Source organism: Cebus imitator, unplaced genomic scaffold (genome assembly GCF_001604975.1).
Source record: "Cebus imitator isolate Cc_AM_T3 unplaced genomic scaffold, Cebus_imitator-1.0 Scaffold130, whole genome shotgun sequence".
Taxonomy (NCBI): domain Eukaryota; kingdom Metazoa; phylum Chordata; class Mammalia; order Primates; family Cebidae; genus Cebus; species Cebus imitator.
Window position 1 is genome coordinate 4,512,048 of NW_016107445.1, and position 26,913 is coordinate 4,538,960.

General features: G+C 39.7%; 1 protein-coding gene and 2 pseudogenes across 8 annotated transcripts in view; 1 reads left to right on the forward strand and 2 right to left on the reverse strand.

Annotated features, from left to right (window-relative positions):
* CEP85L (centrosomal protein 85 like) overlaps positions 1 to 26,913 on the forward strand; it is a 239,290-nt gene that overhangs the window by 105,055 nt on the left and 107,322 nt on the right. The window contains exon 1 of one of the 7 annotated variants that reach the window (XM_037742953.1): positions 5,404 to 5,427. The exons of 5 other annotated variants lie outside the window; for them this stretch is intronic. The gene's annotated coding sequence lies outside the window, so the exon portion shown is untranslated. Of the gene's footprint in view, positions 1 to 5,403; positions 5,428 to 21,043; positions 21,095 to 26,913 lie in introns of those variants that run through there. One more of the 7 variants, XM_017541078.2, reaches the window with a different exon arrangement.
* LOC108312903 lies at positions 6,268 to 7,937 on the reverse strand (annotated as a pseudogene).
* Positions 13,399 to 24,934, reverse strand: LOC108312866 (annotated as a pseudogene). The gene is made up of 3 exons (XR_001828820.2): positions 24,846 to 24,934; positions 19,151 to 19,196; positions 13,399 to 13,869 (listed from the first exon to the last, which is right to left on the reverse strand). The product of XR_001828820.2 is annotated as a 40S ribosomal protein S20-like (transcript).

Sequence of the window (26,913 nt, forward strand, 5' to 3'; positions counted from 1 at the left end):
TTTTTGAGACGGAGTTTCGCTTTTATTACCCAGGCTGGAGTGCAATGGCGCAATCTCGGGTCACTGCAACCTCCGCCTCCTGAGTTCAAGCAATTCTCCTGCCTCAGCCACCCGAGTAGCTGGGAGTACAGGTGCGCACCACCATGCCCAGTTAATTTTTTGTATTTTTAGTAGAGACAGGGTTTCACCGTGTTGACCAGGATGGTCTCAATCTCTTGACGTTGTGATCCACCCACCTCGGCCTCCCAAAGTGCTGAGATTCCAGGCGTGAGCCACCGCACTCGGCCAGTTTTCTTTTCTTGTTGAGTCTTTGCCGGGTTTTGGTATCAGGATGACGTTGGTCTCATAAAATGATTTAGGGAGGATTTCCTCTTTTTGGACTGTTTGAAATAGTTTCAGAGGGAGTGGTACCAGCTCCTCTTTGTATGTCTGGTAGAATTTGGGTGTGAGCCTATCTGGACCTGGGCTTTTTTGGTTGGTAAGCTATTGCTACTTCAACTTCAGCCCTTGTTATTGGTCTATTCAGGGTTTCGACCTCTTTCTAGTTTAGCCTTGGGAGGATGTAAGTGTCCAGGAATTCATTCATTTCTTCCAGGTTTACTGGTTTATGTGCATAGAGTTGTTTGTAGTAATCTCTGATGGTGGTTTGTATTTCTGTGGAATCTGTGGTGATATCCCCTTTATCATTTTTTATTGCATCTATTTGATTCTTCCCTCTTTTAAATTTTATTATTCTGTCTCATGTTCTATTTTGTTGATCTCTTCAAAAAACTAGCTCCTGGATTTATTGATTTTTTTTGAAGGGTTTTTGTGTCTCTGCCTCCTTCAGTTCTGCTCTGATCTTAGTTATATCTTGTCTTCTGTTAGCTTTTGAATTTTTTGATCTTGTTTCTCTAGCTCTTTCAATTTTGATGATAGGGTGTTGATTTTAGATCTTGCCTTGCTTCTCATGTGGGCATTTATTACTGTAAATTTTCCTCTAGACACTGCTTTAAATGTGTCCCAGAAATTCTGGTATCTTTTATGTCTTTGTTCTCATTGGTTTCGAAGAACATTTTTATTTCTGCCTGCATTTAATTCTTTATCCAGTCAACATTCAAGAGCCAGTTGTTCAGTTTCCATGAAGTTGTGCAGTTCTGAGTTAGTTTCTGAATTCTGAGTACTAATTTGACTGCACTGTGGCCTGAGAGACTGTTATGATTTCTGTTTTTTGCATTTGCTGAGGACTGATTTACTTCCAATTATGTGGTCAGTTTTTGAGTAGGTGTGGCGTGGTGCTGAGAAGAATGTATTTTCTGTGGATTTGGGGTGGAGAGTTCTATAAATGTCTGTTAGGTTTGCTTGGTCCAGGTCTGAGTTCAAGTCTTGGATATCCTTGTTAATTTTCTGTCTTGTTGATCTGTCTAATGTTGACAGTGGAATGTTAAAGTCTTCCAGTATTATTGTGTGGGAGTCTAAGTCTCTTTATAGGTCATTAAGAACTTGCTTTATGTATCTGGGTACTCCTCTATTGGGTGTGTCTCTATTTAGGATTGTTATGTCTTCTTGTTTCGTTGATCCTTTTACCATTATGGAATGCCCTTCTTTGTCTACTTTAATCTTTGTTGGTTTAAAGTCTATTTTATCAGAGACTAGGATGGCAACTCTGGCTTTTTTTTGCTCTCTATTTGCTTGGTAGATCTTCCTCTATCCCTTTATTTTGAGCCTATGTGTATCCTTGCACGTGAGGTGGGTTTCCTGGACACAGCACACTGATGGGTTTTGACTTTTTATCCAATTTGCCCGTCTGTGTCTTTTGATTGGGGCATTTAGTCCATTTACATTTAAGGTTAATATTGTTATGTGTGAATTTTACCCTGCCATTTTGATGCTAGCTGGTTGTTTTGCCTATTAGTTGACACAGTTTCTTCATTGTGTTGATGCTTTTTACCATTTTGTACGTTTTTGGAGTGGCTGGTACTGGTTGTTTCAAAGAAACAAGCACTATGTTTAGTGCTTCTTTCAGGAGCTCTTGTAAAGCAGATCTGGTGGTGATAAAATCTCTGAGCAATTGCTTGTTCATAAAGGATTTTATTTCTCCTTCATTTATGAAGCTTAGTTTGGCTGGATATGAAATCTTAGGTTGAAATTTCTTTTCTTTAAGGATGGTGAATATTGGTCCCCACTCTTTTCTGGCTTGTAGGGTTTCTGCTGAGAGATCAGCTGTGAGTCTGAAGGGCTTCCCTTTGTGGGTAACCCGACCTTTCTTTCTGGATGCCCTTAGCATTTTTTCCTTCATTTCAACCCTGGTGATTTTCACAATTATGTGCCTTGGGATTGTTCTTCTTGAGGAATATCTTTGTGGTGTTCTCTGTATTTCCTGGACTTGAATGTCGGCCTGCCTTGCTAGATTGAGGAAGTTCTGGTAATATCCTGAAGAGTGTTTTCCAGCTTGGATTCATTCTCTCCATTACATTCAGTTACGCCTGTCAAACATAGATTAGGTCTTTTCACATTATCCCATATGTCTTGGAGGCTTTGTTCATTTCTTTTTACTCTTTTCTCTAATCCTGCCTTCTTGTTTTATTTCATTGAGTTGATCTTCAATCTCTGGTATCCTTTCTTCTGCTTGGTTGATTCAGCTATTAAAAATTATGTATGCTTCATGAAGTTCTTGTGTTGTGTTTTTCAGCCCCATCAATTCATTTATATTCCTTTCTGAGCTGTTTATTCTCATTAGCGTTTCATCTAACCTTTTTTTCAATGTTCTTAGTTTCTTTGCATTGGGTTAGAACATAATCTTTTAGCTCAGAGAAGTTTGTTATTACCTAGCTTCTGAAGTCTGTTTCTGTCAATTCATCAGACTCATTCTCCATCCAGCCTTGTTCCCTGCTGTTGAGGAGTTGTGATCCCTTGGAAGAGGCGAGGCATTCTGGTTTTGGGTATTTTCATCCTTTTTGTGCTGGTTTCTTCCCATCTTTGTGGATTTATCTACCTGTGGTCTTTGTAGTTGGTAACTTTCGGATGTGGTCTCAGAGTGGACATCCTTTTTGTTGCTGTTGAAGTTATTTCTTTTTGTTTCTTAGTTCTCCTTCTAACAGTCAGACCCCCCTGCTGTAGGACTGCTGGAGGTCCACTCCAGACGCTGGTTGCCTGGGGATCACCTGCAGTGGCTGCAGAACAGTAAGGGTCGCTGCCAGTTTCTTCTGTTATCTTTTTCCCAGAAGGATACCCACCAGATGTCAGCCTGAGCTGTCCTTATGAGGTGTCTCTTTATACGGGGGTTGGGGAGTTGCTTGAGGAGACAGTCTGTCCCTTATAGGAGCTCAAGTGCCGAGTTGTGAGCTTTATTTTTCTGTTCAGAGCTGCTGGGCAGATACGTTTATGTCTGCTGCAGCGGAACTCATAACTGCCTTTTTTTCCCAGGTGCTCTGTCCCAGGAAGGTGGGGCTTTATTTATAAGTTCCTGTCATTCTGCTGCTTTTTTTCAGAGATGTCCTGCCCAGCAAAGAGGTAGCCTAGTCACAGTCTGCCAGCAGAGGCATTGCTGAGCTAGCTGCCTTGTGAACTTCCTTGCAGTTTTGTTTATAGGGGTATAGTTACAACTGCCTCTGTAATAGCGGTCTGCTTCAGTAATGGCGAACTGCCTCAGTAATGGCGGACTGCCTCTGTAATGGCGGACTGCTTCGGTAATGGTGGACTGCCTCAGTAATGGCAGACTGCCTCAGTAGTTGTGGACTGCCTAGGTAATGGCGGACACCCTTCCCCCTCACAGAGCTGGACCATCCCTGTCCGGCTGTGTTTGCTGTGAAACTCTTAATCCAGAGCATTTTAGATTGCTGGTCTTTGTTGGGGTGGGACCAGTGGAACCAGATCATCTGGTTCCCTGTTTCAGCCCCTTTTTTTTCAGTTGAATGAGCGACTCTGTCTCCTAGGCATTCTAGTTTCTAGTTTAAATGACGCCTGGATTTGTTTGAGTTTTTGTGTGTAGATCCGCTGCACAGGCTGAAACAGCCGCACTGAAGACTCTTGGCACTTTTCTGCCCGGAAATCTCCTGGTCTGTGTTTAGTAAAAATTTGTTTGGAAATGCGATGATCACTCACTCACTGTGTTTTCGCTGGGAACTGCAATCCAGAGCTGTTCCTATTCGGCCATGTTTATTTTGGAATCAGACACTTCATGAATGTAAAATATCATCTTGTTCTATCTTTTTCTCTTTTTTTTTTCCCCCATAAAATTTCAAACACACATCAAAGGCGAAGCCAGGCAAAATGGTGAACCCATATATGTACACACTAAACTGTATAAAAGTTATAACACATGACAGTCTTATTTCAGCCACTACTTTTGCTCATCCATATACTCTTAGTACTGGGTTTAAGGAAATAGAGAACTCCCTAACCTTTTGGTAATAATGATACTAACATTTATGGAGCATTTACTATATACAAGGCATCATCATTATAAAAGGTTTGCATAAATTTTTCATTTAATTAAACAATTATATGTGTTACAATTGTAAACCCATTTTATATATAAGGTAGGTGATATTTCAACCATTCTGTAGCCTATTCTGCTTTTTATTAACAGTCATTATTGGTGAATAAATACTATGTTTCTGCAACTTTGAAACTTTCAGGACTCTGGTAATGGATACTCGAAAACCATGACTTCTAGCTGTCACAGTGAATTATTTGATCAATTAGACTTAAAATTAACAAAAATACCTCATAAAATTTTGCGATATGTTAACCGTCAAATATAACTTATTTTAAAATTCTTTTATTCTGGAATTTTTTTGAGGTAAAATACGTTTATCTCCTTTTTACTGATAAAAAATAAAAAATATAGAGAATGTTAATGTATCCATGGTTATATAGTTTTCAAGTGGTGGAAATGAGATTCTCTTAAGTCTCTTTAACCCCAAGCCCTGTTCTTTAACCCGTGGTGCTAGATATCTGTGCTTGGAAGGCAGAATCCAAAGGGAAAAAAAGCCCTGAGAGATGTTGTATAGGAAAATGTAGGTAACACTAGATTGAGAAACAGGATACCAAGATTTTATTTTGAGCTCTGTTCTTGGTCAAGTAATTTAACCTCTTTGTACTTTAGTTCTTTATTTATAGATGGTAGTAGGTCAGAGGTTATACAAAGAACTTTTTTGCTTGTGAAATTATAATTTCAAGGCAGTATTCAAAACAATTTGTTTTACATTCTTTTGTAAATCAACACTATGTTCTTTATCTGTAAATTCTCTTGTTAATTTACGTTATTACTGAAAATTAAATATTTTAATTGTAAATTCATTGTGTTATTATAGCTCTGTTACCGGTGGGAGGTGTCCAGGATCTTGGTGCTTTGAACAAAGAATTGGACAAAATGCACAAACCAAGGAAAGAACAAAGCAACAAAAGCAAAGATTTATTGAAAATGAAAGCACTCTTCACAGGGTGGGAGTGGGCACAAGCAAGCAGCTCAAGGGCCTGGTTACAGAATTTTCTGGGGTTTAAATACCCTCGAGAGGTTTCCCATTTGTTACTTGGTGCATACCCTATGTAAATGAAGTAGTGGCCTATGATCAGTCTGATTGGTTGCAGAAGAAAGCACCAGTCAGAGGCTGAAGTGAAGTTACGTAGTTACACACTATGCAGATATCTGATTAGTTGTGGAAAGCGACCAGTCAGAGGCTGATGTGAAGCTACAAAATTATACTTATATGCAAATGAAGATTTGACTGAAGACTAGCCTGATTGGTTGTGGGAGGGGACCAATCAGAGATACTTTCTGTTTTTCATCTGCCACACAGTAAAGGTGGGGCAGGAGGGGGCGGTTGCAAAGGGAGCAGCCTTTGGTTCTTTTGTTACTTGGGTGTGCAAAGTTGGGGTTTTTGTTTTAATTTAGTTCTAGGAAGTCTGCATGTATTGGCCTTAGGTTCCCTGCCTCCAGATCCTATTTTCTTGCTTCAGCTCTAGTATGTTTGCAGAAATAAAATTGTTGGCGGTATAATTTTGTATCTTTATGGACCTCAGTTTTACCTTCAGTATACAGTATATTGTTCATTCATTCATTTTCACCATCATTTTGCTTCTCAGCCTGGCAGAGAGAGTATGCTTGCGGGACCCTTACCTAGCTGAGCTGAATTGATTTTAGAGATGTGTGATGAACCCATGGACCTGGAAATGCTCTTGTCACACAATCATGGATGTAGGTGATACCGCTCTGATGACTGGAGGATCACCAGGGTCCTTTGTCTCACGCTGGTTTAAATATAACGACACGGACACATGTAAAGTGATTTTTAAGGAGCAGAGAGAGTTTAATAAATGGGCAAGAAAGAAGAAAGACGCTCTCCTGTACAGAGATGGAGGGAGTCTCCAAGCTGAAAAGGGGAACTCTTGAGTGTGGTGGAAAACAGCCAGTTATTTTAGGAGCCTGGAGGAGGTGGTGTCTGATTTGCATAAGGCCCAGGGGATTTGTTTGACCAGATACGCCATTTATGTAACCTGTGGAAAAAAGTAGCCATCCCACCCTAGCCTTTTACTATGCAGGGGGCCAGGATGTTCTACACACCTGGGGATATTTGGAGGTGGCCATGATGTTAGGCACACTTGTGGTGACAAGGAGGAGGAGGCAGGAATTGCCATATTGAGTGGACCCAGTTTCTAATGGCTTGTATTTGCATATCAAAGCTTGCCAGCTCTGCTCTTAAGGCTGTTTTCCTGCTAGGCTAGAAATGTTTCTGGAGCTGCTTTAAAAGAAAAAAACCTCTCCAAGGACCCTTGTCCACTCTTTCTGCCTAAAATAATTTTTTTTGAAAGTTTGTAAATGTTTATTAACTGTCAGTGACTGATACAGGGGAATCACATAAGGGGAATTTGCAGCAGGGAGTGCATGTTGAACAGGAAACAGAGTGAGGTGGGGCTTGACCAGGACACATTAGCAATGGGGAAAAGCAGATGGGAGATGCTTATAGTAGAGTGTGTGTGTGTGTGTGTGTGTGTGTGTGTGTGTGTGTGTCTGTCTGTGTGTGTGTAAATGCAGAGAAAAAAAATCTGAAACACCCAGAACTGCCCTCAGTAGTCACATCTAGGGAGAGAGGAGGGTAGTGCTGTTCTCTGCAGAGAGTACCTGACTATACTTGTTTTCTGAGGTAGGTGCATGGATACACAAACAGAAATATGCATTAACTATGTATTGCTTATCAACAAAAATGCAAATATCTAACAGGGTGGCACACTGTAAGAAAAATGACGTTCAACTTTTCACTGTTGTGAATTCTTGCTTTCACTTGCTATACATCTGATGATGAGGGATTCACAGCCATGCCCATGTTCGTGAAAGGTCACCAGGTTCTGCTTCTCATCATGGGCATGCATCCTATCCCTAAGGGGAGTTATGCTTCATCTTCCTCAGGGTGACTAATCTCTTCATAAATCACTAGATACTTTCTCTCTCGCACTCTGTGGGTCCAGATATCTTGTTAATCTTCTCAGAGGTACTTTCTTTTCCTGGGTGGGGGGGCACAGCTGTTTTCCATTGTTTTATAGGGCAGATGCTTCTGGCACTCCCTTTGAATAATTTCCTTCCTCTGCTGGCTTTTGGGCATCATCTTTGGAAAGTTTCCTTGTAGCATGCCAGAAGCCATCTGAGTATGTTCATCCTGATACCCGCAGTTATGGTGTCTATCAGAATCATTCCCCTGGCGGTCTATGGCCCATTTATTATACATGAAAGTTGGGAGGGTGGCCTTGAGACCTAGTTTAGTCATGGTCTCATAGTTTCTCTTCATATACACATAGGTGATTTTCTCTGAGTTTTTCAGCTTTTCCCTATTCTTCTTAGAGAAGTATCTGACAGTATCATTGAAGGCCTTGTGTCTCTTCTTTGATATCTGAGCATCATCCCTGGGACTCTTTGCAAAGGTGCTGTTGCCATTTATGGTACTGGGAGCAGTTGGACCTCAGAGACGAAGCAGCAGTGGTAAGGTCAGCAGCAGCAGCAGCAAGGGTAATGGCCAGATAATTTCTAAACAACTCCTGTAACATTCCCCCCTGAGGAGATGTCACCCTCACTGCTGTTACGGGGTTTTGGGCTGTGACTCTTTCTGGCTACTTCCTGCTGAAAAGGGGCGTCGAATGGGGAACAGCAGCTAGGGTTCCTCCTGGGGTCGATCCAAGCGTCCTTGGAAAAATGGCCTGTCTATGTGTGGTTCCATTTGCAGCACCACTTGGAATTTGCTTCTAGGCAAGAAGAAACAACTTGAGTTATAGTATTGAGTATACAAGGTCCAAATATTAATACAAGACAAATAAGCAAAAGGGGACTTAATAAAGGGGCCAACCAATTCCATAAAGAAGACTGGAATTCATTAAAGACAGATTGTAGTCACTTGGGGCTGAAACCTGCATTTTCCCTTAGCCTGTCAGTAATTTTGATTTATTTGATCTTTAAGTACCTGTGTATTTTCTTCTACTAGAGGTGTTAATCCAGAAGCAACATGTTTCATTTAAAAGTGCACAGGTACCTCCTACTTCAGCTGTAAGGACATCTAAGGCCTGTCTATTTTGTGCTGCTACTGAGGCTAAAGAGTCTACAGATTGTTGTGCCTCTATGCCCCCTACAGTTGCCTTCTATCCTCGTTGCATCATAACAGAGATATTAATTATTGATCTTTCAAGGAGAGAGAGACTGATAAACTAGAATGTACCTCTGGCTATAGAATTGTCCAGCCATGGTTTTTCTAAGATGGGATTGTCATGTATGTGCTTTCTCCAGTCTGCCCTTTCAGTTAAATCTCTGTATGAGGGCATAGAAATGATTTTTTTTGTCCAGTGTATTCAAGATAGTGCAGTTTCTAGAAAAGAGCCTATAGTTAGGGATGTCTCCAGATGCTGCTGCCATCTCAGTAGAATTTAAAAATAGTAATTCGGGAATTACTACAGCTATAGTACAAGTTCCCTTCCAGTGCCTTGGGAGGATTAAGCGTATCCAGGAGCCACAAAGAAAATATAGCCCTGTTACTTGAAGGGATGGTTCTAAGTTATGGCTTGTGAGAGACACCAGCAGATTTTTCTCATATCTTAGAAGTTTCCTTTCTTTATGTATAATAGAGCCATCCTTGGGATAAAGATAACCATATTTAGCATAGTCATTTACGATGCCATTTGGAATTTGACATGCCAAGTGAGAAGGATCCACCTGGCAAATGGAGTTTTGAAAAATTAGAGACATAATATACTCTGGCCAGTTTCTCAGATGATTCTTATGACAAGGGCTGTCAGTCCAGATGTCTCCAGTTTATCCACAGATCTGTAAGCTGCTACTATTAGCAAACATCATACAAGGGTCTGGAATTCCATGTCGGGATATGTTTGGCAAGAGTCATGTGTTATTCTTTACAGTATAGTCAAGGTGGTTACTTAGAGCATGCTACTCCCATCAAGGCTTCCAATTAGAAGGAGAGGTTAGATTCTGAAAGTCCCCCATTAGGGCTTCTGATCCTTGTAGATCACCCTTGGTGTGTTCTCGTCCCCAAATCTTTGAACTATCAGCAGTTACAAGTGTGATGTTATAACATCTAAGATCTTCCAAGTGTGGTCCCTCCTCACTATTTTTAAAGCAGAGGCAAGCATTTGCTATTACTCGGTCAACTTTTCCCAGCCTGAGGGTGTGAAGCTTGTCTTTGGAGCAGAATGTTCTCCTAAGAAGAGTTAGTCACCCAGTTGAAAGTGCTCCCACGCTTATCAGGCAAGTCTTTAAGGGTTAAAAGTAAAGCCAACAAAGGGAATCCTCAGATAGTGAGTACAGGGTCATTGTAAGGTTCTTTAGTGTCACTGAACTGAGGTGAGCCACTTAGGAGAGACTCAACAATTAGTCTTGTCCTACAAATGGGCCATGGCAGATATTATAGGAGCTAAATGGTATATTAAAATTGATAAAAAATCCTAACATATTTAGTGATAGTAAAACACTTATGTTTACTTCCTATTAGTAACTGTTTTTCCTGCTGTGAGGTTAATAATTAAGCAAAATGCTATAGTAATTGAGATTCCTTCTCTGATATTTCACCCTGAGGGTGCTACAGTGTATAGTTCTACTTTGAGTGAGTGTAGCAATTCCTGCAAGACTGGCGTAGTAAATAATTTCCACCAAAAATAAGTTCTAATATTTGGCTCAAAAGGAGAGGTAGAAACGACAAAAAGTATTTGTTGAGGTAGGGGTGAGACTGAATAAGATGAGTAGTTCTCATTCAGTTACTCATCTTCTGTGATTTTCCACTTAATGATTCTTCTGTTTCTTCACATTGATATTCAGGGGGTTCCTCTGGGCTGTGGGGAGTAGCTCTCTCCTTACTCCAGGATTTGACTTGAGCGTGATGTATCCAGGAGTCAATTCCTGTAACTTTTATTGCCGGGGGGTGAGTTGGAAGAAGAAAAGCATAAGGCCTGGCCCTTCCTAGGTTGGGCTTAGGGAGGGAGAGAGAGAAGGGAGAGCCTTGACCAGTAGCAAATATCCTGGGTTAATTAGAAGTAGTCCAGTTCCCTGGGGTTGGGCTTTCACTAATTATGTTAATTCCTGTTGGAAGTGAGCCAGAGAGGTTACATGCTTAACTAGCTCAGAGGTTTCCCGATCTAATTGAAAAATCGTTGGTAAGGAAAGGCTGTCCTTACAGTATCTCAGATGGGCTAAGACCTAATTTTGAAGGGGAATTTCTTATTCGTAGTAAGGCCATGGTAAGAAGAGTGACCCAAGGAAGGTGAGTTTCTTGGGACAATTTTCTGAGATTTCTCTTGATAATATCAGTAGTTTTCTCTATCTTTACTGAGGATTAGGGTCTGCAGGCACAATGGAGATGATATTCTATGTCTAGTGCTTTTGAGACCCCTTGTGTGACAGCTGCCTTAAACGAGGGCCCATTGTCATTGTCACTTTGAAGGTACTTAGGTAGACCAAAGTCAGGAGTTATTTCATTAACTAACACTTCTATTACCTCAGAGGCTTTTTCTGTGCAACATGGAAATGCTTCTACCCAGTTAGTGAGGGTATCAACCCATACCAGCAGGTATTGAATGCCCTTTGTTTTTGGCATGTGGGTGAAGTTTATCTGCCACTCCTCCCTTGGGTAACTTCCTATTCTTTGGGTTTGAGGAGGAAGGAGTTGCCTGTTCAGGGAATTATTTTTAAGATGGATTTCACAAGCATTAACAACTTGCTTAATTATTTTTAGTAAGTTCTCTCCTGAAAACAATTTCTGGGCACATTGGTAAGTTTTATAAACCATTCCCAAGTGAAAAGCTTGGTGAAGGATTTTAAGGACTTTCCATTGGCTGGAGGCTAGCAAGTGGAGTTTGCCATTCTCCAACTGTAGCCATCCCGAAGGCTGAAATCTATACCCTCAAGAAGTGACCCATCTTATTTCTGTAGGGGAGTACTGAGGTTTAATTTCTCTTATGGAGCCTTCCCAGTTTAGAGGGGTTCGAAGTGTGTTGTCTTGAGGCTTCCTTGCCACTGACTTATCTTCCTGATAAGCTAATCTGTTTTCTTTGGCTACCTCATCTGTTTTCTTTTGATGTCCCCTATAATGCATCACTGCTATTTCTCATGGAAGGAAAACTGAGGATAATAACTTGTTAATTTCCTGGTGATACTTCATAGATCCTTTGGTGGTAAGAAAATGCCTTTCCTTCCAGATGGCAACATGAGCATGGAGAACCAGGAAAGCATATTTGGAGTCAGTGTAAATATTAGCTATCTTTCCTTTGTTTAATTCACTTGCTCTTGTAAGAGCTATTAGCTTAGCTAATTGAGCGCTTGTGCCTGGAGGGAGTGGCACACTTTCAGTGTTGTCATGTAGAGTGACTACTGCATATTCTTCGTTGTGGGTCCTTTGTTCTACAAAAGAGCTCCCATCTGTGAAGAGGGTCCAATCTGGGTTCTCTAGGGGAGTTTCCTTGAGATCTTCCCTGGCTGCATAGGTCTGTACTATGATTTGCTCTCAATGATGCTCAGATTCCTCAGTTTCCTTGGGGAGGAAGGTGGCTGGATTTAGACAGAACAAGTCTTTAATTGGGTGGTGGAACCCTTTAACAGCTGGGCCTGATATTTAAGGAGTCAGCCTTCCCCCTCTAGACTACTGCACAAAGGCTTCCCCTAGAGTGCAGTAGTCCTGCCATGTTGGGGCAGGCATAAGTAGTTAAATCATTTCCCAGAGTTAATTTGGAGCTTCTGTGGCCAGCAGAGCCACTGAGGCAATGGCTCGGAGGCATGCTGGCCATCCTTTAGCCACCAACTCAAGTTCCTTACTTAGGTAACCCACTGGCTGTTCAGCTGGTCCTTGGGCCTGTGTTAATACTCTCAGGGCCATTATCTTCCTTTATGATACATACAGATTGAAGTCCTTCCCTATAGGAAGGCTGAGAGCTGGTGTCTTAAGCAAGTCTTGCTTTAGCTCGTCAAAGGCCTTTTGAGCTTCAGGTTCCTAGGTTAAAAGATGAGTTTTAGCTCCCTGAGTTTCTTTTATGAGGTTATATAATGGACAGCCTATTTCACCATACTCAGGTATCCATAGTCTACAAAATCCTGTAATGCCCTTAAATCTTCTTAGTTGCTTGAGGATTTAAGGGAGGGGAAAGGAAGAAATAGGCTTAAGCCTCTCCTTCCCTAATGCCCTGGTCCCTCAGACAGCATTAAGCCTAGGTACTTTACTCCGGCTTTGTAGAACTGGGCCTTGGGCTTTGAAACTTTGTATCCTCTTTTAGCTAAGAAGGTGAGAAGAGCTTCATTGCCTTCCTGAAAAGCATCCTCATTTGGGACACAGAGCACAATATCATCAATGTACTGCAAGACCCTAACTTAAGGATGAAAGAACTCAGAGAGGTCTTGTGTAGTGCCTGTCCAAACAGATGAGGACTATCTCGAAATCCCTGAGGCAATACCATCCATGTTAACTGGGCGGTCTGGCCGTAGGGATACTTGAAGGCAAACAGGTATGGAGAGTCGGGATGTAACTGTATGCAGAAAAAGGCATACTTTAAATCTAGGACTGCAAACCATTTAGTTCCCTCAGGTATTTGAGTTAACAGGGTTTAGGGATTAGGGACCACTGGATGGATTGGAACTACAGCTTCATTAATGAGGTGAAGGTCCTGAACTAGGCTCCATTCTTCATTGGGGTTCTGCACTCCTAATATGGGAGTGTTGCAGGGGCTGTTAGAGGGTTTGAGGAGGCCCCGCATCTTTAGGTTTTTAATAATGGCTTCTAGCCCTTTCCTAACCTCTGGTTAGGAAAAGAAGTGGGATCCTTAAGATAGATCTGAACTGGCCTAGCAGTTATAGCTCAAGTTATTCTTCCTTAAGTTGCCCACACTTCTGGATTAATGGTAGCTTCCATCAGGGGGAGACAAAGAGTTTTTTTTTTTTTCCAACTGGTAATCAATTTATTAAAATAGTTGACTTAAGCATCTGCACTGGTGACTTCCACCTCAACTCCTGGCTTAATACTGATGGAATTAATCTGCTTAACAATCTCAGAAGGACTGTGCAAGTCAATGAGTTGCTTGTGGTTTCTCATCTGGAAACGATCCCATGTTTTAGAACCTTCACCACAATGAATTTTTCTTGTAGTGATTCTCAAAGTCTTGGTAGGCATTAGAACTGGTCCTTTCACTATTTTTTTCCTTTGCTCCTCTAATGAAGTCAGCACACACCTTCTCCAGGGATTTTATGTTGCAGCTCAATAGAGTGATTCAGATTTGATGAACTGCCACCTCTGGCTCCATGGGCATTTTTCTGGTATCCTTAAAGCCGTGGCTGCTGCATGGCTTCCTGACCGACTTGTTTCTGGACCAGAGCGAACAGCGGTGAGTCAGGAGTGGATCTACAACCCGCAACAACTATGACCATGTCTTCCTCAAAAAGCTGCAGGCCCCCATGCATCTAGAATATCTCTTCCTAATAAAGGAATGGGACTTTCAGGCATGATTAAAAAGGCATGTTTAAATAAGTTCCCCCATCTGCACCTAAGGGACTGAGAAAAATATTGGGCTAGAGTTTTTCCTGTTAACCCTTTATGGTCATGCTCTGGGGAGAAGGGAGGCCTGGATTAGAGAGGAGGAAAGAGAGACTGACTCTAGTATCCAGAAGGAGATCTACCCTCTTTCCTTCAATTTCCAGAATCACCCAGGGCTCCTGTGCTGTAATGACAGTCTGAGTCACTGGAGCTGGGGGTTTGAGCCCTGGGACCCGTCAGTCCTGTTGGACCATCTGTGAGACTGGTTCTGAACCCAGTGACCTCTGCCTTTGGGGGCAGATCCATTTCCAGTAGTCTCTGCCACAGGCCGGACAGGGTTGGTGTGGCTTTGTCTTGCTGCCTGGGCATTTATTCTTAAAATGCCCTGACTTGCCACATTGATAACAGCTAATGGATGCACCTTAGGGATCCTGTATTTTACAGGCTTATAGCACTGCTACTAGAGCCTCTGTTGTTCTCTTGTATTTCCTCCCCTTTTCTCTGGCCTCCTCCTGATCCCTATTGTAGGAGACTGAAGTGGCTGTTCTCAGGAGGCTCTCTAGGGTGCTATCTGGTTCTGTAGCTTGTTTCTCTAGTTCCCTTCCAATATCAGGAGCTGCCTGTGTATACACTTATCCTTCAAGATGAGCCGTTCCTCAACTGAATCAGGGGATAAAGTGGTGTGTTTTATTAGTGCCTCTCTCAGCCTTTCCATAAAGGCTGTGGGGTTCTCATTTGGTTTTTGGTCTATCATGGACAGTTTAGAGTAATTGAGAGGTTTGGCCCTGATCTTTTTTAGGCCCTCTAGTATACACCTTAAAAAGTGCTTCCTTTTCCACTCATCTCCTGAGTTATATAGGGGTTCCAATCAGGGTTGTCTGCTGGAACTGCTTTCCTTCCTAGTGGGAATGGAGTTTCCACTTCTTCCTTACCTTCCTTATCGCCTTTTTTTCTCCTTGGTCTGCTATAGGAGGCGTGTTTTTTTTTTTTTTTAATCTCCATATATTTTTTCTGCTGCCTGCAGAACTGCCTGCTTTTCAGCCACAGTGAGGGTCTGACTTAGCAGCAACATAACATCTCTCCATGTGAGATCAAAGACCTGAGTTAAGTTTTAGAAAATTTCTGTATACCTACTCGGTCATCAGAAAATTGCCCCAAGTCTCCCTTTATTTGCTTAAGGCCCTGTAATGAGAAGGGAAGTTGAACCTTCATGGTACCATTCCCATCAGACATTTCCTGCAGAGGGAAAAGTGAAGCAGGGAGAGTAGGATATACTGGAGATGGTGGAGCTGGAGGAGCTGATAGTATGATTGGAGGGGGACTGGAAGGATTGGGACATTAAGCAGCTGTCTCAGATTGCTCCTCTGGAACCTACTTTAGCTCTGGGGAACTATTCCTTGTGGGCTTGTCTGCTGTGGCTGCTGAAAGAACTGGGTCAATTGTACAGAAGTTGTAAAGGTCTGAGTTGTCTCGCAGGGCAAAAAAGGTCTGTAATAGGGGACCTCAGTCCATTTACTCTTCTGTTTGCAGAAAAGATCTAACTGTTGGATAATATTAAAATCAGGGCTCCCCTGGCAGATCAGGTTTGTCTGTTCCCAAGATGGTAAGAAGGCCATGCCCTTGTGCAATAGAATATGCATCACTTTTTCTTCAAAGCCTCATGGTTGAAGGAGCCCCAGTGCTTTAAAATATACTCCAGAGGAGTGCATGCAGAAGATGATCTAGAAAGAGAAATGAGAATAAAAATGTCCTTTTAGTCTTCTTCCTTTTGGTGTATCACCCAGGGTGGAGAAGAAAACAGTAGGGGACATTCCTCTAACTATTTTCCCTCCCTGGTTCCTGGGTCCCAGCACCCAGTTAAATGTGCCACCCATGGCTGTAGGTGTGAACCCGCCAAGCCATGGCACCAGAGAAACTAGGCTTTCGAGGTCTACTAATGCTTATTTAAGTAGTCTCAGTCTTCTGCTTATTATGTCCCTTTGACATCCTAGACTTGTGAAAAACTGTGTAATTGGGCAAGGCCCCTTTAATGGAGGGGGTGTGCTATATTGAACTCTATATCTTGCTATTATGGCCCATGCTAAAGCATTTACCCTTGGAAAAATGGTTCCAGTTAACTTCCAGACTTAAGATCCCCTTACTAATTAAGTACTGTCTCGGTGACAGAACAGGTGCCTTAAAGGAATGTAGGTGCCAAATGGCTGTTTTCCTGCTGATGGGACAATATTGAGACTAAAATTTGGCTGTGGAAGACATTTGACTCCTAACTGTTGAAAGCAGAATTTTCCCGTTCATGGAAGAGGCTTAGAGCCTAAGATTAGCTGTGCAGAAAGGAAGCTGTGGTGTTACCATTAAAAAAAAAAAAAAAGCGCCTCTTGTAGACGATTTCCATTTCCACTAGGTGGCACTGTTATCTTAGAAATACCGTGGGCTCCTCAGAGAAGTGGAAAGAGAGATCTGGAGATGCTATCTGTTCTCCAAACCAAAGGGTTAAGAGAGAGAGACGCTCACTGTTGGGGGAGTGGGGAAGACCCTCTGTTCCCAGAAGATTGCAATGGCATTCCTGAGCTAAACTCCTGGTTACTAAATTCCGACACAGTTGACAGACACAGAGAGAGTAAGAGACCACGAATAGAAAAGGAAGGAAACTTTTGTGATAGGATAGCTGAGGGTTCTTTTTTTTTTTTTTTTTAATTGCATTTTAGGTTTTGGGGTACATGTGAAGAACATGCCAGATTGCAGATTGTTGCATAGGTACACACATGGCAGCGTGATTTGCTGCCTTCCTCCCCTTCACCTATATCTGGCATTTCTCCCCATGCTATCTCTCCCCAACTCCCCACCCCACACTGTCCCTTCCCTATTCCCCTCCACCGACAGACCCCAGTGTGTGATGCTCCCCTCCCTGTGTCCATGTGTTCTCATTGTTCAACACCCGCCTATGAGTGAGAACATGTGGTGTTTGATTTTCTGTTCTTGTGTCAGTTTGCTGAGAATGATGGTTTCCAGGTACATCCATGTCCCTACAAAGGACACGAACTTATTGTTTTTGATTCTTTGCCAGCACCCGAAATGGGCTGTAGGAGGCTGGGTCCAGTCCATAGGCCTTTGAATAATGCCAGGGTGTGCCCTGCCCAGATATTCTCAGTTGCCTCAGAACTTTTCCCAGGCTTGCATGATGGCAAGGTCTCCCCATGAAAGGAAACTCATTCGAAACATGGCCAACATTCCCAATGACCTGTGGGTATGAAGGGGAGGGGGGCGATTCTCCATGTTCTCACCAGCAAGCCTCACATCTGAGTCTTTTTCGAAAGGCAGCCAACGGTAAGTGTAGCTAACCAGCTGACAGATGCCTGTTGATTGATTTGATTTGATTTTAAAATAGTTGCCAAGAGCATCTCGGAATGATGAATTTTGAGCTCACTCCCATTATTATTGCTCCGATGAATGTTTTAACTTGGATTCACGGCCAGTGCACCAAAATCATATGGCTCTGATGACTGGAGGAACACCAGGTCCTTAGTCTGTGCTGTTTTAAATAAAACGACACATATGTGGAGTTCTTTTAAGGAGTGGAGAGAGTTTTTAGGCAAGAAAGAAGGAAGAGGCTCCCCCATACAGAGGCAGAGGGTGAGGATCTCCAGGCTGAGAGAGGGAACCCCCAGTGTGTCAGAAAAGAGCCAGTCATATTAGGAGGTTGGGAGAGGTGGTGTCTGATTTGCATAGGGTCCAGGGGATTGGTTTGACCAGGTTTGTCATTCATGTAGCCCACAAAAATCTGGCCCTCCTACCCTAGCTTTTTAATATGCAAGTGCAGGGAGCCAAGATGTTGTACACACATGGGGATATGTGGGGGCGGCCAGGATGCTAGGTACTTGTAGTTACAAGAAGGTGGAAATTGCCGTATTGAGTGGACCCAGTTTCTAGTGGCTTGCATTTGCATATCAAAACTTGCCAGCCTGGCCGTTCAAGCTGCTTTTCTGCTATGCAACAAATGTTTCTGGAGCTGCTTTAAAAGAAAAAAACTTTGGCAAGGACCCCTTGGCCTATCTGCCCAAAATAATTTCTTAATAACTCCTATAACAGGGAGATTAATGACTCCATAGCTCTCCAAATAGTGCACGTAGATATGGACCAGATTATCATTTATTATCTGTCCCTATCATAAAATAATAGTTTTATTTCTAAGAAACTTTGTGTTTTCAAAACTTACATCCCATGATAGTTTGATTTATAAAAATTTTTTTAGGAGAGAAGTAACACAGCTTTCTACAGGTGAACTGCCTGATGGGACTTAATCTTAAATTGAAACTAGTGTGAAATGTCCAGAAAATGGTAGCGCTGAGTGAAATTTTGAAAGGCAGACAAGAAAAGAATTCTAATTTTTTTGGTAAATGTAAAAAGGGGCTTTTTTTTTTTTTTCTGACCAGATTCCTGCCCACCTCCCACCCCTTGACCAGATTTGAAAATATTTTGCTTTGAATTGTTGACCTCTTTGAGACATACATCAAATTGTCCTTTAAATTGTCAGGAATCTGGCTAGAGATCAGAATGCCTGTTTTTTTTGTTTTTCTGTGTTTTAAAACCAGCTTTTCAGGCGGGCGTGGTAGCTCACACCTGTTAATCCCAGCGCTGTGGGAAGCCAGGGCCAGCAGATTGCTTGAGCCTGAGTTCAAGACCAGGCTTGGTATTATGGTAAAAGCATGTCTCTACAATAAGTACAAATATTAGCAGGGTGTTGTGACACATGCCTGTAGTTCCAACTACTTAGGGGGTTGAGATGGGCGTATCTCTTGAGCTTGGGAGGTTCAGGCTACAGTCAGCCAAGATTATACCATTGCACTCCAGCCTGGATGACAGAGTGAGACTTTGTCTCAAAAAACCTCAAACAAAAAACTAACTTTTCATCTTGCCTATAAAAAAAAATTTCTTAGTTTGTTATGAATGTTTGCTAAGCGACAATGTACAAAAAGGACTTGAGAACTAATTAATAAAAGGTATATTCTTATAATTATTTTAAACAAGTAATTTTTTTTCTGTCTGAAGATTTGAAATAGCTTCTCAAGATACAAATGCGAAAATAAGAAATAGTGCAGAAAACAAGGTTATTTGTAATTGTGATTAGATAATAAAATGAGAACTAAGATTTACATATAATTGCATACTATTGCTGTCATGTACAGTTGCTGAAAGAATAGGTCAATCATTTGCCTATAGGGAAACAAACAGAAGTTTCTCATTATCAAAATATAAAGAATAAAAGCATAGGAAAGCATGCTTTTCATGATACTGGTACCTGAGGTATAGTTCTAATGTTCTTGACAATTATTTTTGTGTGATTATTTCTTGTAATTAGACTCTATGCAGATACCATAATGCCAAAATAGGATTTTAATATTTTAGGTGTGTCTCTTGTATATGTTTAGCTGGATTAAAAATATTTGAGCAATGCTTATCTTTTGAATGGCCTTTCTTTCACTTACTATGATGATTATTATATTTTCATGCATTTAAAAAGTTAGCTTTATTGTGATGTAGTTAAGATCCTGTATAGTTCACCCATTTAAAGTATACAGTTTTATGTTTTTCAGTATATTCTCAGAATTATGCAGCCATCACCACAATCTGGTTTTAGAACACGTTCATCCTGCCCCTAAAAGAAGCCCATTAGCTGTCACTCCCCATCCTTACTCCCAGACCTAAGCAACGACTAATCTTTCTGTCTCTATAGATATCTTTATTCTGGTCATTTCACATAAATGGAATTATCTATTATACAGTCCTTGGTGACTACTTTCACATAGTATGTTTTCTGTCCTCATTCATACTGTAGCATGTATCAGTACTTCATTTTATTGCAAAGTAATATACCATTGTATTGGTAATCCCACATTTTATTTATCTGTTCATTGGTTGATGGACATTCAGATTATTTCTGCCTTTTTGTTCTTAAGAATAGTGCTTCTATGAATATTCTTGTATATATTTCTCTTGGGTATATACCTAGGAGTAGAATTGCTGGGTCATATGGTAACTCTATGTTTAACTTTTTGAGGAACTACCAAATTGTTTCCTAAGGGGCTGCACCATTTTACATTCCTACCAGCAGCATATGAGGTTCCAATTTCTCCACATCCTTGCCAACATTTATATGTCATTTTGATTCTAGCTATCCTAGTGGTTGTGAGGTGGTATCTCATTGTGTGTTTTTTAATAAGGCACTTCACTATCTTTGTGGCTTGATTTGCATTTCTCTGAACACAAATGATGTTCAGCCTATTTTCATGTGCTTTTAAAATAAGGCCATTTTTATATTTTCTATGGATAAAAAAAGTCTTTTCATATTTTATGCCTATTTTTAAATTGGTCATTTGTGTTTCTATGGTAGAGTTTAAGGGTTTTTTATGTAATATTGTATAAAAGTCCCAATTAGATATAGGATTTGCTGAAATTTTCTCCCTGTTACGTGAGCTGTCTTTTAACTTTTTGATGGTATTATTTGCAACCAAAATATGTTTAAATTTTGATGAAGTCCACCTTTATTTTCTTTGATCTCTTGGGATTTTGGTATTGTATCTAGGAAACTATTGCCTAACTCAAGATAATGAAGATTTCTTCTAAGAATTTTATTTAGTTTCTTCTAAGAGTTTAATAGTTTTAGCTGTTACATTTAGGCCTATGATTCATTTAATATTCATGGATGTTATGAAGTCATGGTTTAACTTTATTCTTTTGCTTGTGACTATCCAGTCACACCATCTCTAAGTATTCTTCTGGTTTTTAATGTAGAGATTATAATATATACCCATAACTTGACTGTCTATAATGGTAATCAGAATCTTTATTCTTTTCTGATAAATACAAGGACTGTAGAATGTTGGAATGCCAGCCACCCCTGTTGTGGGTTATATGCCATAGTTGCTAAGTATATATATTTTTGTTTTTACCCACAAGTTATATACTGTTTTTATTGTTGTCTGCATTGTTACTTTTGTTTTTTTTTTAGATTTAATCAAAAGTTTGCCATTTCTCTTCCCTGTTCTTTTTTTCAACTCAATTCATTATTCTTTATTCTGAAATAAACTCAAGAAACTTTAGCAGTTCTTTCAGTGAGTCTGCAAATTATGTTTTTGCTTAGCTGAAAATATATTTTTCTGTCTTGAAAGACAGTTTCCCTTCAGAAACAATTTTTGGATGCCAGTTATTTACTCATCCCTTTGAAGATATTAGTCCACTGTGTTCTGGATTCCATTATTGCTATTGAGAAGTTGGCTATCATTGATAGTTGTTTTATGAATAGTCTGCCCTTTCTCTATGGCTCATCACTTCTCAGTGTTTGATGTTTTATAGTTTTTTCATAAGCTTTAGTCCTGCTCTGCAGCTGTGTAACAATGAAATTGTAAGCCTTTAGGGGAAGGTCTGATTCATATTTTTATTGAGATTAATATATTTATGTTATCTTTTCTACCTAGCAGAATGCCTTGTACTTAATACATTCCCAGGAGACTCTTTGAATTACTTTATATAGCACCTTTCCCTAGCAGTGTGTGGTTTAGAATATTTAAAAATATTTACCTAAAAATATAGAGAATACCTAGAAATGTTCATTTTTTTTTGTTTTTTTTAAAAGAATGGGTTATATGTGGCATAAATTTTTTTTTTCCATGTAACATGATATGATCATGGCATCAGCAGGAAGGGGAAAAACTCGATGTGTTGTACAAAAATTATTGCCTTTGTGGTTAGGGTTAACATTTTTATTTAATAACATTTTATATTGACTGATAAGTATAAAATGTTATACTTTAAATCAGAATGTTTTGATACAGGATTATATAGTTTACTGATTATTTTTTAAACTGTAAAGACTTGTGTTTTATTGTTATAATATAGATCTGGAGGGTGGGAGTGAGTGGTCTCTTTTTGCATCTAGTTCCTTATTACTGTGAGAAGGATAGAGCAGAGAGAGAGAGAGAGAGAGAGAGAGAGAGAGAGAGAGAGAGAGAGGGACCATCCCTGTATATAAGAGAAGATAGAATCAATGGTTTCATCCGTTACCAGATGAGAATAACATGACAGTGAAACAGAAGATTGGGGTTTTGTTTGGAATTGAGAAATAATGTTGTCTTAAATATAATTCACTTGCATTATCAGGTTATAGTGATGTTCTTTTCTCATATTCTGGCCTTAAAAACTTAAATCTGCCTGAAACCATTAGCTCTTCTATGCCCACTGTCAATGCTATAAGCTATATTCTTGAGTCTTTAAAAGGTCTACCCTGTCTTGGTTTCAGATATCACTGTTGTAACTTAGATGTAAGCTAGATGCTGTAGTAATAACTCAAATTTGGGATTTGTGGCTACAATTAGTTAGCCTAATCAAGCACATTAGGAATTGAATTATATCTACCTCTAATTAACTGTGATTCCTTAGGGCAAAATAACATTTTTAAGTGTTAAAATTGTTAAAGTTGACATCTTCTGGACTCATTGCTGTCTAAGATGTAATGACTCTCCTCCCGCCTCCCCGAAATTCATACTGGGGGAAAATATTTAATTCTTTGTTCATATATTCTTAAATATTTAATTTTTAAATTTTAATTCTTATATTTAATTATCCTATAAATACTAAATATTTAATTCTTTCAGATATTTAATTCTTTCTTCATTTATTCACGTGTTGTGTGTGCATATGTGTGTGAATAGACTAAGCTTTGATCCTTAGTTAAAAAAAAGGATCTGAACGTCACAGTTAATCAGATTTTACACTAGAACTCAGTTACTGGTTGTGATTGAACTTAGGATATTTAAGCTTAAAGGCTTCAGAACTGGAATCAGACCCAAATGGAATAATGTTATTTAAATGAAACAGCAGAATAACTTATTTGGTAGTGATATTTTCTAGGCCCTTCTCTATTCTTACTGAATCATCATCTCTTGGAGTAGGGCACCAGTTCTCAGGTAACTTTTTTAATACTAAGATTTGAGAATTTGTAATAAGAGAATTTTAGGAATAAATTCTATATTCAGTGTAATAGTCTATGGACAGCGTATATCAACCGCTTTCAGGTTGAGGGAATAAACACTAGTCTGATATGAAATTGATTTTTCACTCATTGTTGATTTTTCTGTGCGTTTGGAAAGTACTGAGTTAGTAAAGGCAGAGAGGAAAGTAGCACATTATCAAATTCAAGAAGCAGCCAAATCGGGTCTTAGAGGGTATGGCTGTGACATGGGAAGTGAGACAATTACCTATTTATTATTCATACTTTAGAAGTGTTTCAAACTCTTTGAGGTCGTAGAACAACAAAATACCTTTGCAGAATTTTGACCACATGGTAAAGTTATATTCCCTGGAAAGCGATTAAAATAAGACATTGTATATAGTAAAACATGGAAGTATTTTTCTCCTTTTGTCCTCTTTCCACTATGTAGAGGTTACCTTTGTTTACTAAGTTTTGGGTGTATTCTTCCAGATCTTTTCTCTGCTAATGAATGTATATGTATTTATATATAAATATGCACACGTTTATGTCTGTTCACTTAAGTGTATTCATATTTTAAACATTGCTATGTACAAATTGCCTCTCTTCTTCCAAAGACTATAACAGCTTATGTTCCCATCATTGTATATTTGCAGCCTTTAATAGTTTTCTGACTATGATAGAGAATGTACTTTTACTATTTGTGAGTTTGAGCATTGTTTTTCATGTATTCTCTAGTTGTGTTTCTTGCTTGATTTGCTTATTAATTTTTTTTGGCCTATTTTAAATTTGAGTTGCTAGAATTTTTTGTTGATTTATTGGAGCTCTTTATATGTGTGGATATTTAGCCTTTGTCTGTTGTATTGAAAATAATATTTACTTGTAGCTTTTTAATGACATAATAATAACTAACATTTTGCTTTCTGCCAGGAATTCTTCTGCGTGTTTTATGTGTATTGGTTTATTTCTCACTGTTGTCATCTCCACCCTATGGAGGAGTCAACTGTTAAATTTGAATCTAAAAAGGCTCCATATTTTACTTTTATTTTATTTTTTTTGAGACAGAGTCTAGCTTTGTTGCCCAGGCTGGAGGGCAGCGGCATGATCTCTGCTTACTGCAACCTCTGCCTCTCAGATTCAAGCAATTCTCCTGCCTCAGCCTCCTGAGTAGCTGGGATTATAGGTACCCACCACCACACCTGGCTAATTTTTGTATTTTTAATAGAGACGAGGTTCCACTGTTGTTGGTCAGGGTGGTCTTGAACTCCAGACCTCAAGTAATCCGCTGCCTTGGCCTCCCACAGTGCTGGAATTACAGGCATGAACCATTGTGCCCGGCCCTATATTTTACTACATATAATATTTTTGAGATCAAAACTGTTATACTTAACCTTAGCTCTATATTTTTATCTGCAATTTGATACAGGACTAATGTTTAATTTTTTTTTAATTTAGGGATATCTTTTAGATGCTCTGATAATTTTAGTATAAATATTCCTTTAGGAATATTAATACAAATGTATGTCAAAATATATAATGCTGTAATATATGAATACAAATATTCCGTAAACTTTTGGGGACATCTGTCCTATTTCTGTTTAGAACCAACTGTCAGTAGCATATTCCCCTTTATTTTCTTTTCTCCTGATTACCAGAGTAGTCTGTTAATCACTGTGTTTGCCAGTTTTGCTTTAATCCATTGGCAACTCTGCTGTCAGAATAATCATCTTAAGTACAATTTTGATCATGCCATTCACTCCTTTGTTTGGAAACTCAGTGATACCATGTTTCGTGCTGAGTGAAGGCCGGGCTCTTTACTTAGCAGAGTGTTTAAAGATGTGTATAATTCTGCTTCACCTTTACCTATCAAGAGTTACCTTGACAACTTTTCTTGGCACTTTAACTCAATACTGTAGATGCATGGATTTATTTTTCTTCTTATACAGCCATATTCTCTTGGCTTCATGATTGGATCATTCAGTGTTTTTAATCAGCAGAAGTTGTTTACTGGCTGATTGAGCACATAGGAAATTTAAGGATATTTGGGACTTCACAGAATTTTTAGGAAGGCTGGAGAACCAGGATTAAGGATAAGCTTCCAAGTAATATGCCTCAAATAATATATGAAAACCATCAGTCTTGCGCCACCAAGCTGCCTAGCTGCTGCCAGTTCTGGGATAGGAATTTTGATTCTGCAGCCACTGTGGGGCCACTTCCGTCACTGCCGTTGTGGAAACGTGATGCCTCTGCTGTTGCCTATACCACCCAAAAATGGTAGCTCCACATCGAGTCCATTTTATCATGTGACTTACTTCCAAACTGCAGTCTTGTGCTGGTGCCTGTGAATGTCTGCATCATAGTTACAGGGTATAGTGGGATTTTGAGGTCTGAAATATATTTTGGGAAGGTTGGAGTCAGTAATGTGAGAATTTTCCTAAATGCAGGAAGTTTCTTCAGAAGCTGATAGGCAGTTTTGAATATGATAAATATCTACTATAATACTTTTGCTCATATTCCTTTATCTGCACTTGATCTTAGCCAAAAGGCCGAGAAGCGATATATTCCTTCATCTGTAATGTTTTTCCATTTTCATCTCCAGGTTAACAAATTCTGTGCAAAGACCTACTGGAATTTTAATTTTTGAATTAGTCTACCTGGCTCGTTTTTATCTGAATTTTCTTACAACTTTACCAACATATCTTTTCCCATAAGACAGTATCAGAGAACACAAGTAATAAGTATATTCTGGTGTAACAGTCAAACAGTGTGGGGAGATAGAGAATAAATTGCTAAAGTCTTCATCTCTCACCTCCCCCCGCCAACCCCGACACATACCAGTTTAAATTCCTACCCCCTTTCTAGATATCCCTTGATTACAAAACTATAGTCTTTGGTTTTAGTTTGATATATATGATAACATGGCACTTAATGGTAAATTTGTTGAGTATGTAAGCCTTTATTTATCTTTCAGCCTTTCATTTAGTCTTCTAAAACTATTCATTTGTATAGAAGAGTATGATGTGAAGGCCTGACTTAAGGTAATAGAAATTAAATTATTCTGGAGGTAAGAATGTACAATTTGGGGATTTAATAAATATAAAGATTAGGGAATCAAAGTCGATGCTAAGGTTCTAGCTTGGGGTGAATATGAATATATGTACACATACCCACACGCACACCATTGAGTGATACTGGAAGTGAACCCTTTGGCACTATTTTTCATTATTGCAGGAGTACCTTTACTCATATTTTTCATTTGAACTTAAATTGTTTGGGGAGGTTCTAAAATGTTCACATCTGGCATAGATTTCCACAGTTCAGGAAAGACACAGAAAAATACCATTTTTTAGATAGAGTTGTGTCTGAGACTTCATTGCTGGATTATGAATAAGACCTCTCAATAAGAAGTTGGATTTTTTCCTTATAAAGGCACAGTACTTTGAGCAAATTTGAATCTATTTTAAATCATTTTTCACCTGCAAGTACAGTAGATGGTAAAATACCATATAATTTATCATGTATCCATATTTAGAAAATTCAATTTGAAAGTATATTGACTTGTTTCAGATAAAAGAATAATAGTAATTTCCTCATTTTGAGGAAGTATTTTTGAAAAGGTTGTGTTGGCTGGGCGTGGTGGCCAGTAATCCTAGCACTTTGGTAGGCTGAGGTCGGTGGATCACCTGAGATCAGGAGTTTGAGACCAGCATGCCCAACATGGCAAAACCGTATCTCTACTAAAAATACAAAAAGTTAGTTGGGTGTGGTGGCAGGCGTCTGTAATCCTAGCTACTTGGGAGGCTGAGGCAGGAGAATCGCTTGAACCTGGGAGGCGGAGGTTGCAGTGAGCCAAGACCATGCCACTGCACTCCAACCTGGGTGACAAGAGTGAAACTCTGTCTCAAGGAAAAAAAAAAAAAAAAAAAAAAAAAAATTTTTTGTAAA